A 19,087-nucleotide genomic window follows, 5' to 3' on the forward strand; every position below is an offset into this window, starting at 1 on the left:
GCTCAGCCTGCTCCCACTTGGGGGGGGGCATTTCATGGCCTCCCCAAGTAGGTGCTCTGCTCTCATCTCTACCACTGACAGCTGGGGGAGGCTTGTGTTGCCAGGGGTGGCATTTTGCATGCAAAATGCCCCCCAGCCCTCTGGGGCCCTTCTCCCACCCTTCCTCCCACCCCCCACCAAGGCTCAGACTGCTCCCACTTGGGGGGGCCATTTCATGGCCTCCCCAAGTAGGTCCTCTCAGCCCCTAAAGTCCACCCCTTACAGCCCCACACAAACCCAATTCCCCCCCAGCTGCCACACACAGACCCAAATCCCCACATTAGCCCCTCACAGACCCAAATACACCCCCACCTGCCCCACACCCATAACCCCAGGAACAGGCTGGCAAAGGCCAGCCCTCTCCCTTTGTTCCCTATGCTGGGAACTTCTAAACTCTCTTTCCCTGGGCAATTCTGCACAGCCCAGGGGTGCCACAATGGTGGGCACACTTCTGAGTGCCAGCTGGTCCCTGTGAAAGAGCACCTGAACCACAGACACCCTCCCTCAAATTCCCCCACCACCTACAGAGATGGCTGGCCAGCCAGGCCCATTGTTCCCTATGATGGGAACCAACTGCACAACAAAGAATAAAACAAGAACAACACAAAATAAAGTTTTTAAAAAATTATATTCTCCCTTCCAAAGTACAAGTAGGCAAAGCATTATGACACATTACACCAGCAGTCCCCCACACAGAAAAATTAAAACAAAACTCACTTAACATCAGAGAATCACAAAGCACGATTCCTGTCAAAAACACTTTATTTCTTGAACAGCTTTAGGTTACACAGCAGGGGGGAACACCAAAGGGCATGGCAGCACTATCTTACACAAAAATAACACAACTCACTTCACATTAGAGAATCACAAAGCACAATTCCTGTTAAAAACACTTTATTTCTTGAACAGCTTTAGGTTACACAGCAGGGGGGAACACCAAAGGGCATGGCAGCACTATCTTACACAAAAATAACACAACTCACTTAACATCAGAGAATCACAAAAACACAATTCCTGGCAAAAACACTTTATTTCTTGAACAGCTTTAGGTTACACAGTAGGAGGGCACAACAGGGCATGATAGCAATGTACTACAAAAAATAATACAACCCACTTCACCGTTTTTGACAGCAATTGTGTTAGTGTGATTCTCTGATGTGAAGTGAGTTGTGTTATTTTTGTGTAGTACACTGCTTTCCTGCTCTGTGGTGCCTTCCTAAAGCAGTTACAGAAATAAAGTGCTTTTGACAGCAATTTTTTGGGGTGATTCTTTAATGTGAAGTGAGTTGTGTTATTTTTGTGTAAGATAGTGCTGCCATGCCCTTTGGTGTTCCCCCCTGCTGTGTAACCTAAAGCTGTTCAAGAAATAAAGTGTTTTTGACAGGAATCATGCTTTGTGATTCTCTGATGTTAAGTGAGTTTTGTTTTAATTTTTCTGTGTGGGGGACTGCTGGTGTAATGTGTCATAATGCTTTGCCTACTTGTACTTTGGAAGGGAGAATATAATTTTTTAAAAACTTTATTTTGTGTTGTTCTTGTTTTATTCTTTGTTGTGCAGTTGGTTCCCATCATAGGGAACAATGGGGCTGGCTGGCCAGCCATCTCTGTAGGTGGTGGGGGAATTTGAGGGAGGGTGTCTGTGGTTCACAGGGAGCAGCTGGCACTCAGAAGTGTGCCCACCATTGTGGCACCCCTGGGCTGTGCAGAATTGCCCAGGGAAAGAGAGTTTAGAAGTTCCCAGCATAGGGAACAAAGGGAGAGGGCTGGCCTTTGCCAGCCTGTTCCTGGGGTTATGGGTGTAGGGCAGGTGGGGGTGGATTTGGGTCTGTGAGGGGCTAATGTGGAGATTTGGGTCTGTGTGTGGCAGCTGGGGGGGGAATTGGGTTTGTGTGGGGCTGTAAGGGGTGGACTTTAGGGGCTGAGAGGACCTACTTGGGGAGGCCATGAAATGGCCCCCCCAAGTGGGAGCAGTCTGAGCCTTGGTGGGGGGTGGGAGGAAGGGTGGGAGAAGGGCCCCAGAGGGCTGGGGGGCATTTTGCATGCAAAATGCCACCCCTGGCAACACAAGCCTCCCCCAGCTGTCAGTGGTAGAGATGAGAGCAGAGCATCTACTTGGGGAGGCCATGAAATGCCCCCCCAAGTGGGAGCAGGCTGAGCCTTGGTGGGGGGTGGGAGGAGGGGTGGGAGAAGGGCCCCAGAGGGTTGGGGGGCATTTTGCATGCAAAATGCCACCCCTGGCAACACAAGCCTCCCCCAGCTGTCAGTGGTAGAGATTAGAGCACCTACTTGGGGAGGCCATGAAATGCCCCCCCCCAAGTGGGAGCAGGCTGAGCCTTGGTGGGGGGTGGGAGGAGGGGTGGGAGAAGGGCCCCTGAGGGCTGGGGGGCATTTTGCATGCAAAATGCCACCCCTGGCAAAGGAAGCCTGCCTCTTCATTTTTCCCCCATAGGAAATAATGAAGAAAGATCAGCAGCAGCATGCTAACAATATGCTGCTCCTTCGCTTTCTTATGGGAGGATGGGGGGACCTGCTTTGGGGGGCCATAACATGGCCCCCCAAAGTCCAATCTGTCTGAAACTTGGGTGGTTGTTAGAGAAGGGTTAGAGGAAGGTCCCCACCAATTTTGGGCTTATTTGGTGGGAAAATGCCTCCTCCAGGCGTCCTGGAAGACGGAGGCATTTTCCCATAGAAAAAAGCCGAAAGAATGCCGAAATAATGCCGAAAGAATCCCGAAAGTCGAAAGCCGAAAGAGATTCTTGTTTCGGCTTTCGGCTTTAACGATAGAGAATCTTCTTTCGGCTTTCTACTTTCGGCTATAGCCGAAAATTTTTGGCTTGCACACCCCTAGTGAGTACTCATGGCTGGCCTGCCAGCTGCCCGTCTCTCCGCCCGCTCTCCCCGCACCTCCGGGCACACGGTGCAGGATCACATCGCCTTGCTGGGTGCCAACCTCTGTGCCCACTCTCCCAGCGCCTCTGGGCGCACAGTGCAGGAGTGTGATGGCCTGCTGGGTGCCCTCCAAAACTCTGCATGAGCCGGGGACAGCCCCCTCCCGCTGACCTCCGAAGCCCCAATCCCCAGCTCCCCCCAACAGCCCTCCCCAGCCCTACTTGAGCTGGGCAAGGGGCAGGAGGGGCGAGTCACCGGCCACCCTCCGCAGCCCCGTCTGAGCCAGCAAGAGGAGAGGGTGAGCCACCTGTCAGCTTCCAAAGCTGCAATCCCCAGCTTCCCCTTCATCAGCCCTCCCCAGCCCCTACCTCTCAGCCCTCCCCAGCTTGCCCCACCTGCCAGCCGGCCCCAGCGCCCACCTCTCAGCCCTCCCCAGCCCCTCCACCTGCCAGCCCTCCCCAGCCCCAGCTTTCTAGAGCCAGTTGTATTTTTTCCTACAACGGGCTTTGTTGCTAGTGTTGTTATTATCCCGACACCAAACACCCTGTGAGGTGAGTGGGGCTGAGAGAGCTCCAAGAAACTGTGACTGACCCAAGGTCACCCAGCTGACTTCAAGCGGAGGAGCAGGGAATCAAACCCGGTTCTTCGGATTAGAGTCCTGCGCTCTTACCCACTACACCAAACTGGCTCTGTTCCATTTTGGTAGGTTTTGTCTTAATAATAATTTATATGGTTGTTGTGGGTTTTCCGGGCTGTATTGCCGTGGTCTTGGCATTGTAGTTCCTGACGTTTCGCCAGCAGCTGTGGCTGGCATCTTCAGAGGTGTAGCACCAAAAGACAGAGATCTCTCAGTGTCACAGTGTGGAAAAGATGTTGGCAGGTCACTGTGAAGGATACAGTGAAGCCTCCCGCCGTTCGCATTCCACACCCTGGGAAACTCTTACAGGATGACTCAGCTCAACCCCACCCCTCCTGAGTAGATATAAATGACCTGCCAACATCTTTTCCACACTGTGACACTGAGAGATCTCTGTCTTTTGGTGCTACACCTCTGAAGATGCCAGCCACAGCTGCTGGCGAAACGTCAGGAACTACAATGCCAAGACCACGGCAATACAGCCCGGAAAACCCACAACAACCATCGTTCTCCAGCCGTGAAAGCCTTCGACAATACATCAATAATTTATATTTTGATATCTTGCTTTATTAAAAAGACTAGAGTTTATTTTAATAAAAGAAATCATTAAACTCTTAAGAGGAGTCTATCTTGGTGGAGAGAGTACTGCAAGAAGAACCCTATCAATTATTTAGTACTGACAGTTTCTCTAAAAGGAGTAAAATGTGTTTTCAGGTCTCACTTCAAGGTCTTGACGCTGCTCAGAAAATAAGATAAAATCTTTAATCTGAACAGTTGGAAGCCTTCATGAGATGTGGATAAGCATTCTGTTCCAACCTCAGACTCAACCGGTCATGCCTGGCTGAGGCCCCTAGCATATCAGGCTGAGGTCTTTCCCCAACAAGCTACCAGAAATCCTAGAAGTCCTTGAACCTGGACGATTCGGTATACAGAGTGTGTGCTTCCCCAACAGGCTGTGGCATGGGACAGTACACGGAGGGCCAGGAACCCTCAAAGCTATCAGCAAAACCCAGGCATCATCTGAACTCTAAGGCTGCATATTATTCCCCACAAATGCCACCAATTCAGAAGTGGATGGACTGTATGCAGGGGCGGCGGGCCTATTGAGGCCAGGTAGGCGGTGGCCGCAGGCACGGGGTGCCGGAGGGAGCGCTGGAGGAGGCGCAGCGCGCGGGAGTGCGCGCCACAAAGCACCAGCCTCCTATCCCTCCCACCCCGTGCCGCCGCCGCCGCCGCCGCCGCCAGCACAAGCCCCTGGCCAGGTGCAGCCACCGCGGGCAGGCATCTGCGGCAGCGCAGGCAACCGAGCGGGAGAGCTCGGAGGCCGCCCACTGCAGCAATCGGGCCGGCGGCGGCGCATGCGGGGCTGGTGTGTGTGCGTGCACGCACGTGCACATAGGGGCGCCCGGCCGGCCGCGAGCGTGGTAAACCCTTGCGCCGCCCCTGACTGTATGACACAGCAACAAAAATCCACCACGCCTTCCCAGGAGAGTGAACTTTCTTTGCCCAACACCAGGGTCAATTCCAGAATGCAGGGATTATATGCACACAGCCTGAAAGTGTGGAACGTGGAAGCAACAATACTATTCCCGTTTAAAATACTTCATACTTTTTCCGTTTATGGAGCAGCTGCAAATCACTGGTCTGGAATGATTTATTTTATTTATTTACTTCAGTTGTATCCCACGTTTCTCTCCTATGGGTTCCCAACGTGGGTTACAGTATTCTCCCCCCTTGATGTATCTGACAAAGAGAGCTGTGGTTCTCGAAAGCTTACGCTACAATAAAGTTGGTTACTCTTAAAAGTGCTACCGGACTCTTTACTATTTTGTAACTAGAGACTAACACAGCTAACTCCTCTGGATCTATCTCCTCCTTCTGCCATCTTCTGGAGATGGAGCAGCGGTCACTGGGGCAGTCGGGGGGGAGCGGTATTTGGGAATTTCCTGCATTGTGCAGGGGGTTGGACTAGATGACCCTAGAGGTACCTTCCAATCCTATTATTCCATGATTCTGTTACCCTCACAACAATCCTATTTGGTAGGTTAAGCTGTGTATGTGACTGGTCCAACATCACCCAGCGAGCTTCCATGGCATAGTGGGCATTCAAATTGGGGTCTCTCAGATAAGATCTACACTGTTCTTCAGTTTGCAAAATTTCCCTGTTCATTATGCGAACTCTGGAGGTCCCTTCCAACCCTATGAGTCTACGTTTCCAGACTGGTATGTGAGCACACTGCTGACTTCTCCATACTTAATGCTAACACTTTTCTTTGCTAGGTTTGGTCAACTGGTGGGATCACGATGTGTATTGGGGTGTGTGTGTGTTAAATAACCTCCCATCAATGACAAGTTTTTCTATTCATGGATATCCAAGACAGATTGAAATGGCAGAAAACAGGAACACCTTGTTTCATTTGTTATTAACACCTGAAGATTTTAAATATTAATATACAGTTCTAAGGCTGTACAAGTAACGGTTGTCCATTTTCCCCCAAGCATCTCAGGACATCATACATCACTCTCCTGCCCCAGTTTTATCTGCAAAGGCAGCAATTTTGTTCTGAAGAAAAGAAGTGGGTGAATCATACTCGCAAGGGACGTCAAGTGGTCCGATATGAAGTCTTCCTGCATTTCATGAGACCACAGGAGCTGCAAAGTATGTAAGGAGAGAATGCCTGCTACGCATTCCTTCACTGTAGCTCCCAGTCATGGCCGTCTCTCAAGCGCATTATGCTTTCCCCACTCAATGCAAAGATATAAGCATGCATTTGTGGCTAAGGGAGGTGTGCGGAGAGCGAGCTTGTCATTCTCTGAGGTCTGAGCTCTGGTGATTTCACTGAACACTTTTAGATTTAAGAACAATGCGAATTTAGTTGCACTGACTAAATTCCATGCGCAGTGTGAGATTATGGCCAGGTCCAAACATGCAGAAATATGCAGAGTCCTGAGGAAGCAGAATGGATTGCACCATGCCAGATGAAGGATCACATTTCGGAAGGCTTCCCTGTGTTAACTCCATTCAGTTAGAAAGCTAGCATGGCAAGCAAGGAGAAGGGGGAAAAACCAGTTTCCCTGTTGAGCTGGCTTTCTTCTTGTATGGAGTTTTTTCCACACAAAGGATCATTTGAAGCTGGAATCTACTGCCTGCAGTAAAAGTGGTCTAAGTGGCCACCAGCTCAGGTCTCTTGTCATCTCATTCTCCTGCATATGGAACCCGGTTCTAACAGCACTTCAGCAGTTTGCGGTCCCCTCCCTGACCTAAGGAATCCCATGCTGCTCCGAGTGCACAGAATCACAGAGTTGGAAGGGGCCATACAGACCTTCTAGTCCAGTGATGGCGAACCTTTTTGAGCCCGAGTGCCCAAACTGCAACACAAAACCAACTTATTTATTTCAAAGTGCCAACACTGCAATTTAACCTGAATACTGAGGTTTTAGTTAAGAAAAAACAACTCATACAGTTGTCCGAACTAATTAACATCTCTCTCTCTCTCTCTCTCTCTCACTCACTCACTCACTCAGAAGCCACGAATGAAAGTAAAGCAACTGAAACAGCTCCTTGCCCTCCTCCAAATGACAGCCTTTCAAATATTTAAAGAGAGCAATCATGTCCCCCCTCAACCTCCTCTTCTCCAAACTAAACATTCCCAAGGCCCTCAGCCTTTCCTCGTAGGGCTCAGTCTCCAGACCCCTGATCATTCTCGTCGCTCTCCTCTGCACCCTCTCGATTTTGGCCACATCCTTTTTGAAGTGAGGCCTCCAGAACTGCACACAATACTCCAGGTGTGGCCTGACCAAGGCAGTATAGAGAGGGGCTATGACCTCCTGCGATTTCGATGCTATGGCCCCTTTGATACAACCCAGGATTGAATTAGCCTTTTTTGCCACCGCATCACACTGACTGCTCATATTCAGTTTACAGTCCACTCTTACCCCAAGAACCCTTTCACATATACTACTGCCCAGAAGTGTATCCCCCATCCAGTATTTGTGCTTCCCATTTTTGTGGCCCAGATGTTAATACTGTGCACTTGTCTTTGTTGAATTGCATCCTATTCACAGCTGCCCACTTCTCCAGAGTATTCAGGTTGAATTTTAATTCTATCTTCTTGGGTGTTTGCCACTCCTCTCTATTTGGTATCATCAGCAAATTTAACGAGTAGCCCGTTTACCTGTATGGTCTTCCCCAACTCAGCATCCAGAGCCCACATTCAACTAAGTGTGGATTCTCTTGGTTCTACAAACAGGGGCAAGAAAGCCAAACCTGTTCCTTGTGTGCAGGAGTAAAACACTGGTTTCAGAAGACACCGCCGTGCAACTTGTAAATACAGAATTTGGACAATTACATTTAGGTCAGGGAATGACCACTCTCAAAACACATGCAAGCCTGCAGGGTGAAGTAAGTTACCATCCTGGTTTCAGGTTGGACAGACCTTGAGATCCAGTTTGTACAATGGGTAGACGGTCAGACTAGAATTTGGAACAATAAGAATAAAATCCCCGTTCTGCCATGGGAGATTGCTGCATGATCTTGGACCAGTCACATAATCTCAGCTTACCGTACTTCACAGGGTAGCTGTAGGATAAAACGGAGAAGGGAATTATGTGAGCTGCCTTAGGTCCTCACTGGGGAAAAGGGGAGGATATAAATGAAGTAAATAATAAAATAAAAATTCTATCGATCCCAGACCTTTCTCACTTTCCCATTGGTTCAGCAGTCTGGGAAAGTTTATTTGGGATTCGTGGGACCAGCCTGAATTGCCGCTGTAGCTCAGGAGGCTGCGGTGGGACAGAAAAGGTGATGACATCACTTCCTGCTTCTGTTGGTCCCGGGCTCAAAAAAAGGACTGCTGGAGGCCAGGATGCACAAAGATTGTGTCCCCTGGCTTCAATTCCCAGACTGTGGGCCCGTCATTCCAAGTCTCAACTACCTCACAGGGGTGGCTATTTATGAGGATAAACTGCCGGGGAAGAAATATGTATTTATTACATTTCTTTCTCTCTTACATCATGAAACTCAGGGCTGTGTACATAGGAACCCAACCCCCATGAGCTCCCCATTCAGAAACATAACAAAGTAGCCTTGTAAAAGCTTATCAGGTCTGGATCTAGTCTGTGCCTTGCAAAATACCATAGGACCAGGGTACACTGCAGGGAGGTCCTTACAGGAATAAAAAACAGATATGCTATTTTAAAAGAAAATTAGGCAGTTGTGCTTGCAGTTCCAAAACATCACATGATTTGTGCAAACACAGCATCTATAGGGTGGGTAAACATAATTTTCAGATGGAAAACTTAAATTATCCAGTTTTTTAAAGTCTCAGTCACAAGAGGCTTCTCCCTTCCACCTTTATTATAAAACTAGCAACAGAGCCTGTTGTAAAAATAAATACAACCAGCTCTAGCAGTGGGGAAGTGAAAGCCGGTGTTGCTTTCAAGGCCACGCAGCCAGTGGAGGTAGCAGGAAAGCCATTGGGGGGGGGAGCTCTCCCATGCTGCACCTCCCTGTCGGCTCCACAGGCAGGCTTTGAGGGCCGCAGAGCCACCACAGAAGTTGCAGGCAGGCTGCACCAGGAGAGGGGAAGGCCGCGCTGTGCCTCCCCGTCAGTTCTGCAGGCCCTCAGAGGTCTGCCACTGCTGTCTCACTTTTTGTCCTGGTGCAGGTGCACCACAGGGCCACAGTGCGCCTGCGCAAGGGAAAAAGTGAGTCGTTGGGAACACGGCTTGGCTTTCGTATAGTAGGATAGTCTGGTAAAGGAAATCCGAATTTAATGGCCTCAAGACAAAAACAAAGCCAATATTTATATATTTATAAACATGCAAAATATAATTTAATGATAGCAAGCAATTGATACAACTGTTATAAAACTGCTTTGAAGGTATCTCAAGGGCAAAGGGGAAGCATAACTAAAATCGTTCCCTTTCTTTCCTGATTTAAAACTGATCCATGTCAGGGGCTGGTCATGAATAGACAAAGCAGAGGGTCAGTTTTTCTATAAATACTGTTGCAAGATCCATTCAACATAAAGCTTGAAAGATGCTACAATATATTACCATTTCGAGCCCATAAAAGCCAATATGCAAAACAGAAAGGGGGGGGGACGAACAGCATAATGCATCTAATTTCAAGCTCTGACAGCACACCCTTTCCAATTTACATTTTTTTATAATCTAAAAGGAACCGTTCTGTGCGCATTTTCTTACATATTCATCGGCCCATTGTAAGAGGCAACAGCATTTCTAAATAACGACAATCTCAAATCTTCCCATCAGCTTTCCCTCAAACAGCTCAGTAGTACCAGCAGTTTTTATAATCAACTCTGACTTCCTTCTTATTCACCCAATGAAGCCACTTGCAATTTAATTCAAAAGGAAACACTTCTTTTCTAAACATGTAAGATAGTTTCAGATAAATTTTTACTATGCCTACCGGAAATTTAATTTGAATCCTCCATCACTATATACTTTACTGTTAAATTCCCTTCTATCCAGGGCTCCAAGTATTTACCTGGATTTTACCAAGCTGTTCACCATGTCTTGGATAGCCCAGGTAAGCCTGATCTCGTCAGATCTCAAAAGCTAAGCAGAGTCGACCTTGGTTAGTAATTGGATGGGAGGCCTCCAAAGAAGACCAGGGTTGCAGAGGCAGGCAACAGCAAGGCGCCTCTGTTAGTCTCTTGCCATGAAAACCCCTCCAGGGGTCGCCATAAGTCAACTATGACTTGACAGCACTCTCCACCACCACCATCGAACTATTCAGCTTAAAGTATCAATATTTTTCCATGGAAGGAGCCTTCCTCTGGTGCCACAGGTTTTTTTGCCCTGGCTTTGGACAAAGGTACTGCTATTTGCTAAGTGATTCCGTCCCTTGTTTTCTATGAGAGTTGCTGAGAGTATAAAATGGAGGCAAATGATATAAGCCTCTTTGGATACCCACTGGGGAGAAAGTAAATAAACACATCTATATAAATTATGCAAGCCAAGCAAGTATGCACAAAAGGAAATGCTCCTTTACACAACGAGTGATTAAAATGTGGAATTCACTAACAGGGGATGCGGTGATGGCCACGGGCACAGATGGCTTTAAAAGGGGGTCAGGCAGAGTCACGGAGGAGAGGTCTATCTGAGGCTACTAGCCAGGTCGACTAAAGGGAACCTCCACATTCAGAGGCAGTGAACCTCTGACCTGGATAGCCCAGGTGAGCCTGATCTCGTCAGATCTTGGAAGCTAAACAGGAAGCTTAGACCGGCTCCCTACCAGATCGCGTCAGGTGGCTTAGAGGAAAGCAGACCTGCGACTGAGCAGTGGCTGGCAGCAGTGGCTCCAACCACAGACTCCCAAAGGAAATAAGACACAAGCAAAGGGCACATTAACTCCCTTTGCACCAGCGTGACCCCCAAGAAGCTACTATTTCCTTCTGACCCTTCTTGAGCACTGGAGCGAGCACCCGAGATGCTGGAGTGAGGTCTGCCACAGACTGTCTTGCTGAACCATGGGGGTAGGTACTTGAATTAGTCCTCTGCCACGATCTCAGCTTGGAGGTTACTGGTGTGCCGCAAAACAGCATCCAAGTGTTCTTCTTGGACACTGACTGTCGGGTGGAAAGTCCTCAGGAGGCAGATTTAGCACTACTGCCTTGAGAAGTTTGATCTCTCCTGGTTCTTTCTCCTTGGAACTTGCCCCCTCTAGGGATCGTAAGATTATGTCCCTTACGAGTTCTTACAAAGGGGATACGATAATTCCTTTCCAACCACTTCTTTTTGGCGGGGGGGGAGCTAATTACACCTTCTACGCCCCTTTAATTACTACATAGTTGAGTTGTTGTTCTTATTAGGATGACTGTTTTGTTTCCACCCAACTTCTTTGTGATTTTCATGATTTGCTCCTATTGTTTTGATATAGCTGGAAAGCTAGAAGGCAGGATTAAAATCTTTTTTATAAAAAATAACACCCCTTCCTAGCACCTTCAAAGAGCAATGTAATGTCAAAGGGGACACCACACCTCTAACTCAAGTGAAAGGAAGGGCAGGATCGGTTATAATCACTAGTTCTGGCTGGCTACTAAGATCACAGAGCCATGTGATTACCGGAGGGCCCCCCACCCATTTATGACTACAGAAACACCAGATTTTGATCACATCAAGCAAGCAAAAAGGTTTAACAATTGTTGGGAGGGGGTATAGTAGAAACCAGACCTGCTACCTAGCTAACCAGACCCACCCCTAGTTTTGGGTGGGACACAATTTTATTTTATTTATTTTCAATTTCTATTCCGCCCTCCCTGAACTGGCAGGCTCAGGGCGGATTACATTCTGCAAAACAGCACACTAAAACATATTTCACAATTTTAAAACAGCAATATAAAACAGTGCAATACAAATATTTAAAAGGTCTAAGAAAGCTGCGCAGCAGTAATCAATCCATCAGTCTGCCACCTAATCTACCATATTAAAATTTCTTGCACTGTTTGTTAAAAAGTAAGCACTGTAGAATTAGCAGATGTTTTATGAAAGCTAGCTACATAAAAGAGGTACAAAATTCCTTGCACATATGGTAGCCTCTCATCTTAACTCTCGTAAGTCTATGACTTCTGCAATTTTACATTGTTTTGAACAGGGGTCATTTCATAGAAAAAAAGCTGGAGTAACTCATTAGCATAACTCATTAGCATATGCCACACCCCTTGCCATCACCAGAAGTGTGTCGTTAGTATAACTTATTTGCCTATGACACACCCCCTGACATCACCTATCCTGGCTGTTTTGGACCTAATCTTGGCCATTCAGGGCCGAAATTGGGCCCAAAATGGCAAAAGGGGGGCTGAAAATGGCCAAAAAGGGGCCCAAAATGGTCAGGATCGGGCCGCTGCTGAGTGGGAGAATGATCCACCACCCATCAGAAGCCTGATCCAGGCCGTTTCAGCCCCAATCTAGGCTGAAATGGGCCCAAAATGGCCGAGAGTCAGGTGGGCAGGGCCACCTGACATGTGACCTCTTTGGGGAACTGCCGGAACTGCGTTCCAGCACGTTCCCCCTCGAAATGAGCCCTGGTTTTGAAGTTGCAACATCACAATTTTAAAAATGATTTCACAGGGAGCGAGGGAGCAAAGATCTGAACATGTCCAAGACATGTTATGTTCAGCCAGGAAGCAACTATCAGCACTGACTCTTTTTGTTCACATGTTTAATTTTTTCCCCAGAAACGTATAATTTCGACTTCAAAAAATAGCCCTAGTAAATCCTGTGCCGTCTTCAGGGGCGTGACTGTCCCTCTAATCGGCCGGAAAATTCAGCTAGCTAAAAAACTAATCAAAACAAAAAAATTCACCCTTGAATGCTTAATTTTAATTCTTCTTACATGACTTTACAGAGCCAATACCCTGAGCGGTAAACCAGGGCTAAAGAAATACTTGAAGTTCCTAGTCACCAGCATCAAAGCTTTAGTCACCAGGTAACCATGCAGTTAAACATTTCCAGCCCATAAAATGAAGCTTTCAGCCAGCTGCTATTTAGCACTTCCCTAAGCTAAGCATGCTTACTTGCGAAGATGTGAGACGGAGACCGTTGCCTGAATTTTGTCATGCTCTTTCTTCCCTTCCACTGCCAACCTCCAGGTGGAGGCTGGAGATCTCCCGGAATTGCAACTCCAGCGCACAGAGATCAGTTTCCCTGGGAAAAAATGGCTGCTTTGGAGGGTGGACTCTATGGCATTATACCCCACTGAAGTCCTTCCCTCCCCAAAACCCACACTCTCCAGACACCTCCCAAATCTCCATAAATTTTCCAATCTGGAGTTTGCAATTCTACCTCCTAGGTAAAAGATAAAAGTAGTCCCCTGTGTAAGCACCGAGTCATTACTGACCCATGGGGGGATGTCGCGTCACAATGTTTTCTTGGCAGACTTTTTACAGAGTGGTTTGCCATTGCCTTCCCCAGTCATCTACACTTTACCCCCAGGAAACTGGGTACTCATTTTACCGACCTCAGAAGGATGGAAGGCTGAGTCAACCTTGAGCCGGCTACCTGAACCCGGCTTCCGCCGGGATCGAACTCAGGTCGTGAGCAGAGCTTGGGCTGCAGTACTGCAGCCTACCACTCTGCGCCACGGGGCTCTTTGACCTCCTATCTGCACAGAAGAAAAAGTCAAACAGAAGCAGACAGAGCACTGGCAAATAAGCAACATAACCTCCTGAAGGCCCAGACAGAAGGGGACTCTATGGTAGATGGCACTCTACTGGAGGCTGGTGCAGCTTCCTGATGCACTCCGCATGATGCAGTAAACCCAGAAAGATCACATTCCCAGAGTACAGACACAAGCAGATCCTGGGATCTCTCCCCTCCACACCCCACCTCCGCTGCTGCCCTGACCCAAGGAGAAGGCCGGCCACATGAACAGACAGTGATACGGGTTTTCCAAAATAGAGCTGAAGTAGAGCGTACCGATTTAGCATGATCCTTTTAACTTATATTTAGTACCCCCATGTTATGTGTCCTAAAAGCAATAAAAGGGTGGGACCCATACAGGTTTTCCAGACGTAGAAGGATTTCCACCACATAGCACAACTTTTTCACCTTCCCTTCCCCTCAAAATGTCCCTTTAAATCTGGTCTGGGAGGGGGGTTCCCTCCCCTCCCCACGAGATGCATTTGGGGCTATAGTGGGAAGGGGAAAGCAAGAAAGTCATACTCCTTAGGTGCAAATCGAACCAGCCATGCACAAAGGTCTCTGGGATCCACCACAAATACTTGAACTGAAAAATATACTTATATACATGTCTATGTACACCCGTCCCTTGTATTGCTTACATTCAAGAAAAAAAACTGAAAACCACTAACATACTAATTTTAGCATGCTTGAAGAACTGTGAATGATACGCCTTGGATTTTATTTATTTATTTACTTCATTTAAAGAAGGGTGGATAAAAATCAATTTATTTTAAATGAAAACTGGATTTTTAAAAAAATTGGCTTTTTTACACAGTTAGGCGGGGCATACTGTAAGCAAATGGTTCAGAGATGCTTTGGTTAAGGGACAGGGGCTGTGCTCTATACTACTGCGTTTCTACTGAGTCGTTTCTGCATCATTTAATATGCCATGTCCAATTGCTTATACTTTCCTAATTGCTTATGCTTTGTTTCAGCATTGCTTCAGCTCTCTATCAGATTTCTGGGTGTACTCAGATTTCTGCAATCCACAGCTTATTGCATTATCGTATGATTGAACCACTGATTGTACTGACTCACGCTGTGTAATCCGCTTTGAGTCTCGGTGAGAAAAGTGGACTATAAATAACACAAATAAATAAATTTAAATCAGATTGTGAGGAAAAGCCTATCCAAAGATAGTTTGTTAATTAAGACACATCATAGCTCAAAAATATCCCATCATGGAACTGGGACTATCTATCTGTACTCTTTATTGTATGAGACAATATATCCATGTCATGTTTAATGAAGGTTTTATAAATGAGTTTCAGTCATTCATTCAGAAGTCCAGTGTTCCACTGCCCCAGTGGCTTCTGTAAAGATTATTTAGGTTAGGATTCTCTAATGTGGTGCCTGCCATGTCTTCATACAAATAGAAGAGCTTTTTACCTGGACCCTGCCATTCGATGGACTGGAGAAGGTTCCTTGAATGCTATCAATAGGATTCTCGAATCAACTATGAGACAGTAGGAGAGGGAGCCCCAGGGTAGCGGAGGCGGTCCCCAGATTGGCTGTCTGGCAAGGGAGAGGATGGAGCGCTGATGGCAGGCAGCCATGTCGGTTTTCCAGTGGGGGGGCAAGAATATGGGAAAGTTGTGCCCCAATTAGCCACAAGAGCACATCACAAGGAACCAAGCGTGTTTCCTCAAAGCCCGGGCAGGGACTAAAACTTCAACGACCTTTGGGAAATAACCAAACAATCACTCATCTTCCAGTATAGCCGTAAACTTAGCCTGATTTTTTTTTAAAAAATCACTATATAAAAATTATAGTGTATACCTTCTAAAAAAGAAACTTGCACCTTTCTCAGTTGTGAATTATGTTTTAAATAAAAATGAGGAAAAAGTTTCTAAGAACCAGCAAGAACGGTGTCATGTCTGTACCCCTACATCCATGTCATTGTTTCTGTGTTGAACCACTGCTAATGCTGTACCTTAATTTCATTTTGCAAATGCTCTAACCATAGCTTTCATTTCTCCAGCAGCCCAACAAAACTGTCTTATCTTTTTCCTTTGAAGCTCACAGAAGTGACCTTGTACTGTCTGAAATGTTACAGTTTACTCTTATGCATTCCCAGACCCTTTCCCGTGCAAACCTGTGGTCTAAGTGGGAGGGGGGAAATGATTGAGTATTTAGAGTTGTACTTTCTTCAAGTTTCTATTCCTATCAAGGAAGCATGTACTGCTTAGATGCTTTCTTGCCTCTGAGTAATTCTATGGACATATATATGGAAATGATTGGATTTCTGAATAAAACTATTTAACCAAAAGCTTGGATTTCTTGTTGCAATGGTCCAGAGACCTGTCTACCATTTCCTGTCATCCATAGCCTGACAAACAGATTTATATGTAGAAAACCATGATTAAATCCAAGCCTCCTTGACCAGGGATTTAAATCGTGATTTAAATCAAATCCACCCTAATTTAAAGGCGAATTTCTCACTTTGACTTGAGGGGTGTTGCAAAACATATAAACAATGCAATGAGATAGGCATCCAGTGAAGAATGGAGTACGACTAGATTCCAAAATTAGAAGACAATGTAGACAAAACCACTTTAAGACATGACATACTAAAAACAAAGCCGAAAATGAATTTCAAAAGCAGAGCACGAGGTGGCGGCAAAGCAAAGTAATACATACAATAAACGGTGTAATAGACTGCAATCCTAGTCCCTTTATAACAGCAGCACCTCCCGAGCTGCTCCATTATACTACAGCCCTATTTTCATCATAAAAATGCCCCTCCTGAAGGTTTTTTATTTGGCACATTCTGCGGAATAATAGACGCGTGGGGGCCTTCGTCATCGCTTCACGCAGGCCAGTCCACAAAGCAGAGACTGCAAAAAAAAGAAAAAAGGCTTGGGTATAAGACTTGCCAATTTTACTCATTTTCTGGGTAGTACCTTCAGAAGGCTTTGCTCAATGAGCAAAGCTGTGGGAGCTGAGCAGAGCACGAAAGGCAATTCTGCAAATAGGTGGGTTTAAGGCCACGAAAGGCTTTGTCTGCGATGACTAATCTATTTCAACAGAATTTAACTTTTGTCCAAGGAGGTCACTGGGGCACCTCAGTTTCACGCCCACACGCCACGGCATCAGTTGGATTTCTTGTTCATTCCGTATCAAATTGGGAATTCCAATACACCTTCCACTTGCGAGTGGAGATATATTCATTCATTGCTATGTTTTACGAATCACTCGAATTGGACATTTTTCTGCAGAAAAATAAAGCACTGGGAAAAAATGTGTCCGGCATTTATGGCCTCGGATTACTCCTTTTAAGTCCCCAGGGGACAAGAAGCATTGACAAGGTCTACAAAGGGCAGAGTGCAACACACCCCTATGGCTGTGAAAGTTTTACAAAAAAAAAAAAGGTAAGCACAGGAGCCTCATTTCCAGCTAATGTTCTGTTTCAAAGGGAGTGCACTTTGACAAGCTGATGCTGCCGTAAGGTTTTGCAAGTTTCCAAAAGAAGAACCCTAAACCAGTTCAAAGAAGGAACTTCTGCCACCAAAAGGCTTCCCATAGCTTACTCCTTGTGGGTCTAACAAGCTACTTACCTGTAAGGAAAAGTTTCTCACCCCCTGGTAACTGGCTACCAAAAAGTCTTTTTCCAGGTCTGTGACTCAATCTAGAGCCAGTTTGGTGTAGGAGAGCCAATTTAGTGTACTGGTTAAGAGTGGCAGGACTCTAAATTGGAGAGTTGGGTTTGATTCCCCACTCCTCTGCTTGAAGCCACCTTGGGTCAATCACAGCTCTTTCAGAGCTCTCTCAGACCCACCCACCTCACAGGGTGATTGTTGCGAAGATAATAACAACACACTTTGTAAACCACTCTGAGTGGGTGTTAAGTTGTCCTGAAGGGCAGTACATAAATCGAATGTTATCATTATTATCATAGATACTGCAGCAGCCTCATCCTACATGCCAAGAGTCAGTTGCCTTGACTTTTAACTCTTGATACAAATATATGACACAGCCCAATGTCTCTTCCTGGTCCTTCCCAAAGACATTCATTTCTCAGACCCTGCATTTAGAGCTCGCTTGATCCTTCGAAGGAGATAGTTCACTTGGTCCTTTGAAGGTGGGTACCCATGTTGGTCTACAGTAGGAAGTACTTGACGAACGGAGCTTAGACTCTTGAAAGCTTATAATCCTTGAAATCTTGTTGGTCTTTAAGGTGCTACTGGAGTCAAATCTCGGTCCTTCCAAAAAGCAGAAAACCAAGAATGGGAAGATCCACCAAGTTCCCAACTGGACCAAAGCACTTTTCTGTCATTAAATACAGAACGCATAAAGAGATGCAACTGATTCTCCTTTACAACATGTGTCCAAGATTTGCTACCAGTAACTGAACTGGTAGCTTTTCAGGGCCAACTTTACTACCTATGTGATGAAAGTGCTTTCCCTAAAACTCACTACATGCAGAAAGAATATGTATTGCTCTACTCTGATCATGACCTGAGTTCGATCCCAGCAAAAGCTGGGTTCAGGTAGCCGGCTCAAGGTTGACTCAGCCTTCCATCCTTCCGAGGTCGGTAAAATGAATACCCAGTTTCTTGGGGGTAAAGTGTAGATGACTGGGGAAGGCAATGGCAAACCACCTCTTTAAAAAGTCTGCCAAGAAAACGTCGTCGTGCGACGTCCCCCCATGGGTCACTAATGACTCGGTGCTTGCACCTTTACCTTACCTAAGATGGAAACAGATGATAGGCAGTAAGTTACGGCCTCTGAAGGCTGGTTGTCAGGCCAGTAGGGCTACTGTGACCTCCAGAGTGGTATTAAGGAGCAAAGACCCACAACGTGGCTCCACACTGCACTCCGGGCATCACATGTCCTGTGTTCTGTGGGGCTTACTCTTGGATAAGCGGACTGTAGGCTAACATGAATGGAATAGTTTAGCTATTCATACAGAAAGGTATAATATTGATTTACACCCATGTGTGTGCGCTGCAAGGAAACATGGCAGCCAAGTCTGGGGCTTCGGCAGCCACCTTAAGGGGAAGTCACCAGGGCAAAGAGGAGTGGGTCACAAGCACTGGGGTAGGCAGAGATGGTCCAACCCATTCCCACAACTGGCATTTTCATCCACCTTCCCTTCTCTAAAAACCAAGGCCGCTGTCAAATGAACCGAGCTAATTGCCTAGGTGAAGGTTTATTGCATCTTGCACAGAAGTGGTGCGTTTTTACCAGCCCGTGTGACACTTTACAGGGTAGCTGGATCAACTTGTTCAGCAAGCTACTCACCTGGAGAGAATTTGCTCATGCTAGGCAAGCAGCTAGTTAAAAGGGTCTTTCATGCCTTCAACAGTTACG

At 46.6% G+C, this 19,087-nt stretch overlaps 1 protein-coding gene across 2 annotated transcripts in view; it reads right to left on the reverse strand.

Moving 5' to 3' along the window:
* Nucleotides 1–19,087, reverse strand: part of CSNK2A1 (casein kinase 2 alpha 1) — a 62,520-nt gene that overhangs the window by 28,303 nt on the left and 15,130 nt on the right. The window contains exon 1 of one of the 2 annotated variants that reach the window (XM_054981256.1): nt 8,002–8,046. The exons of the other annotated variant lie outside the window; for it this stretch is intronic. The gene's annotated coding sequence lies outside the window, so the exon portion shown is untranslated. Of the gene's footprint in view, nt 1–8,001; nt 8,047–19,087 lie in introns of those variants that run through there. 2 annotated transcript variants of the gene reach the window in all.

This window comes from Eublepharis macularius, chromosome 5 (assembly GCF_028583425.1).
Source record: "Eublepharis macularius isolate TG4126 chromosome 5, MPM_Emac_v1.0, whole genome shotgun sequence".
Lineage (NCBI taxonomy): Eukaryota > Metazoa > Chordata > Lepidosauria > Squamata > Eublepharidae > Eublepharis > Eublepharis macularius.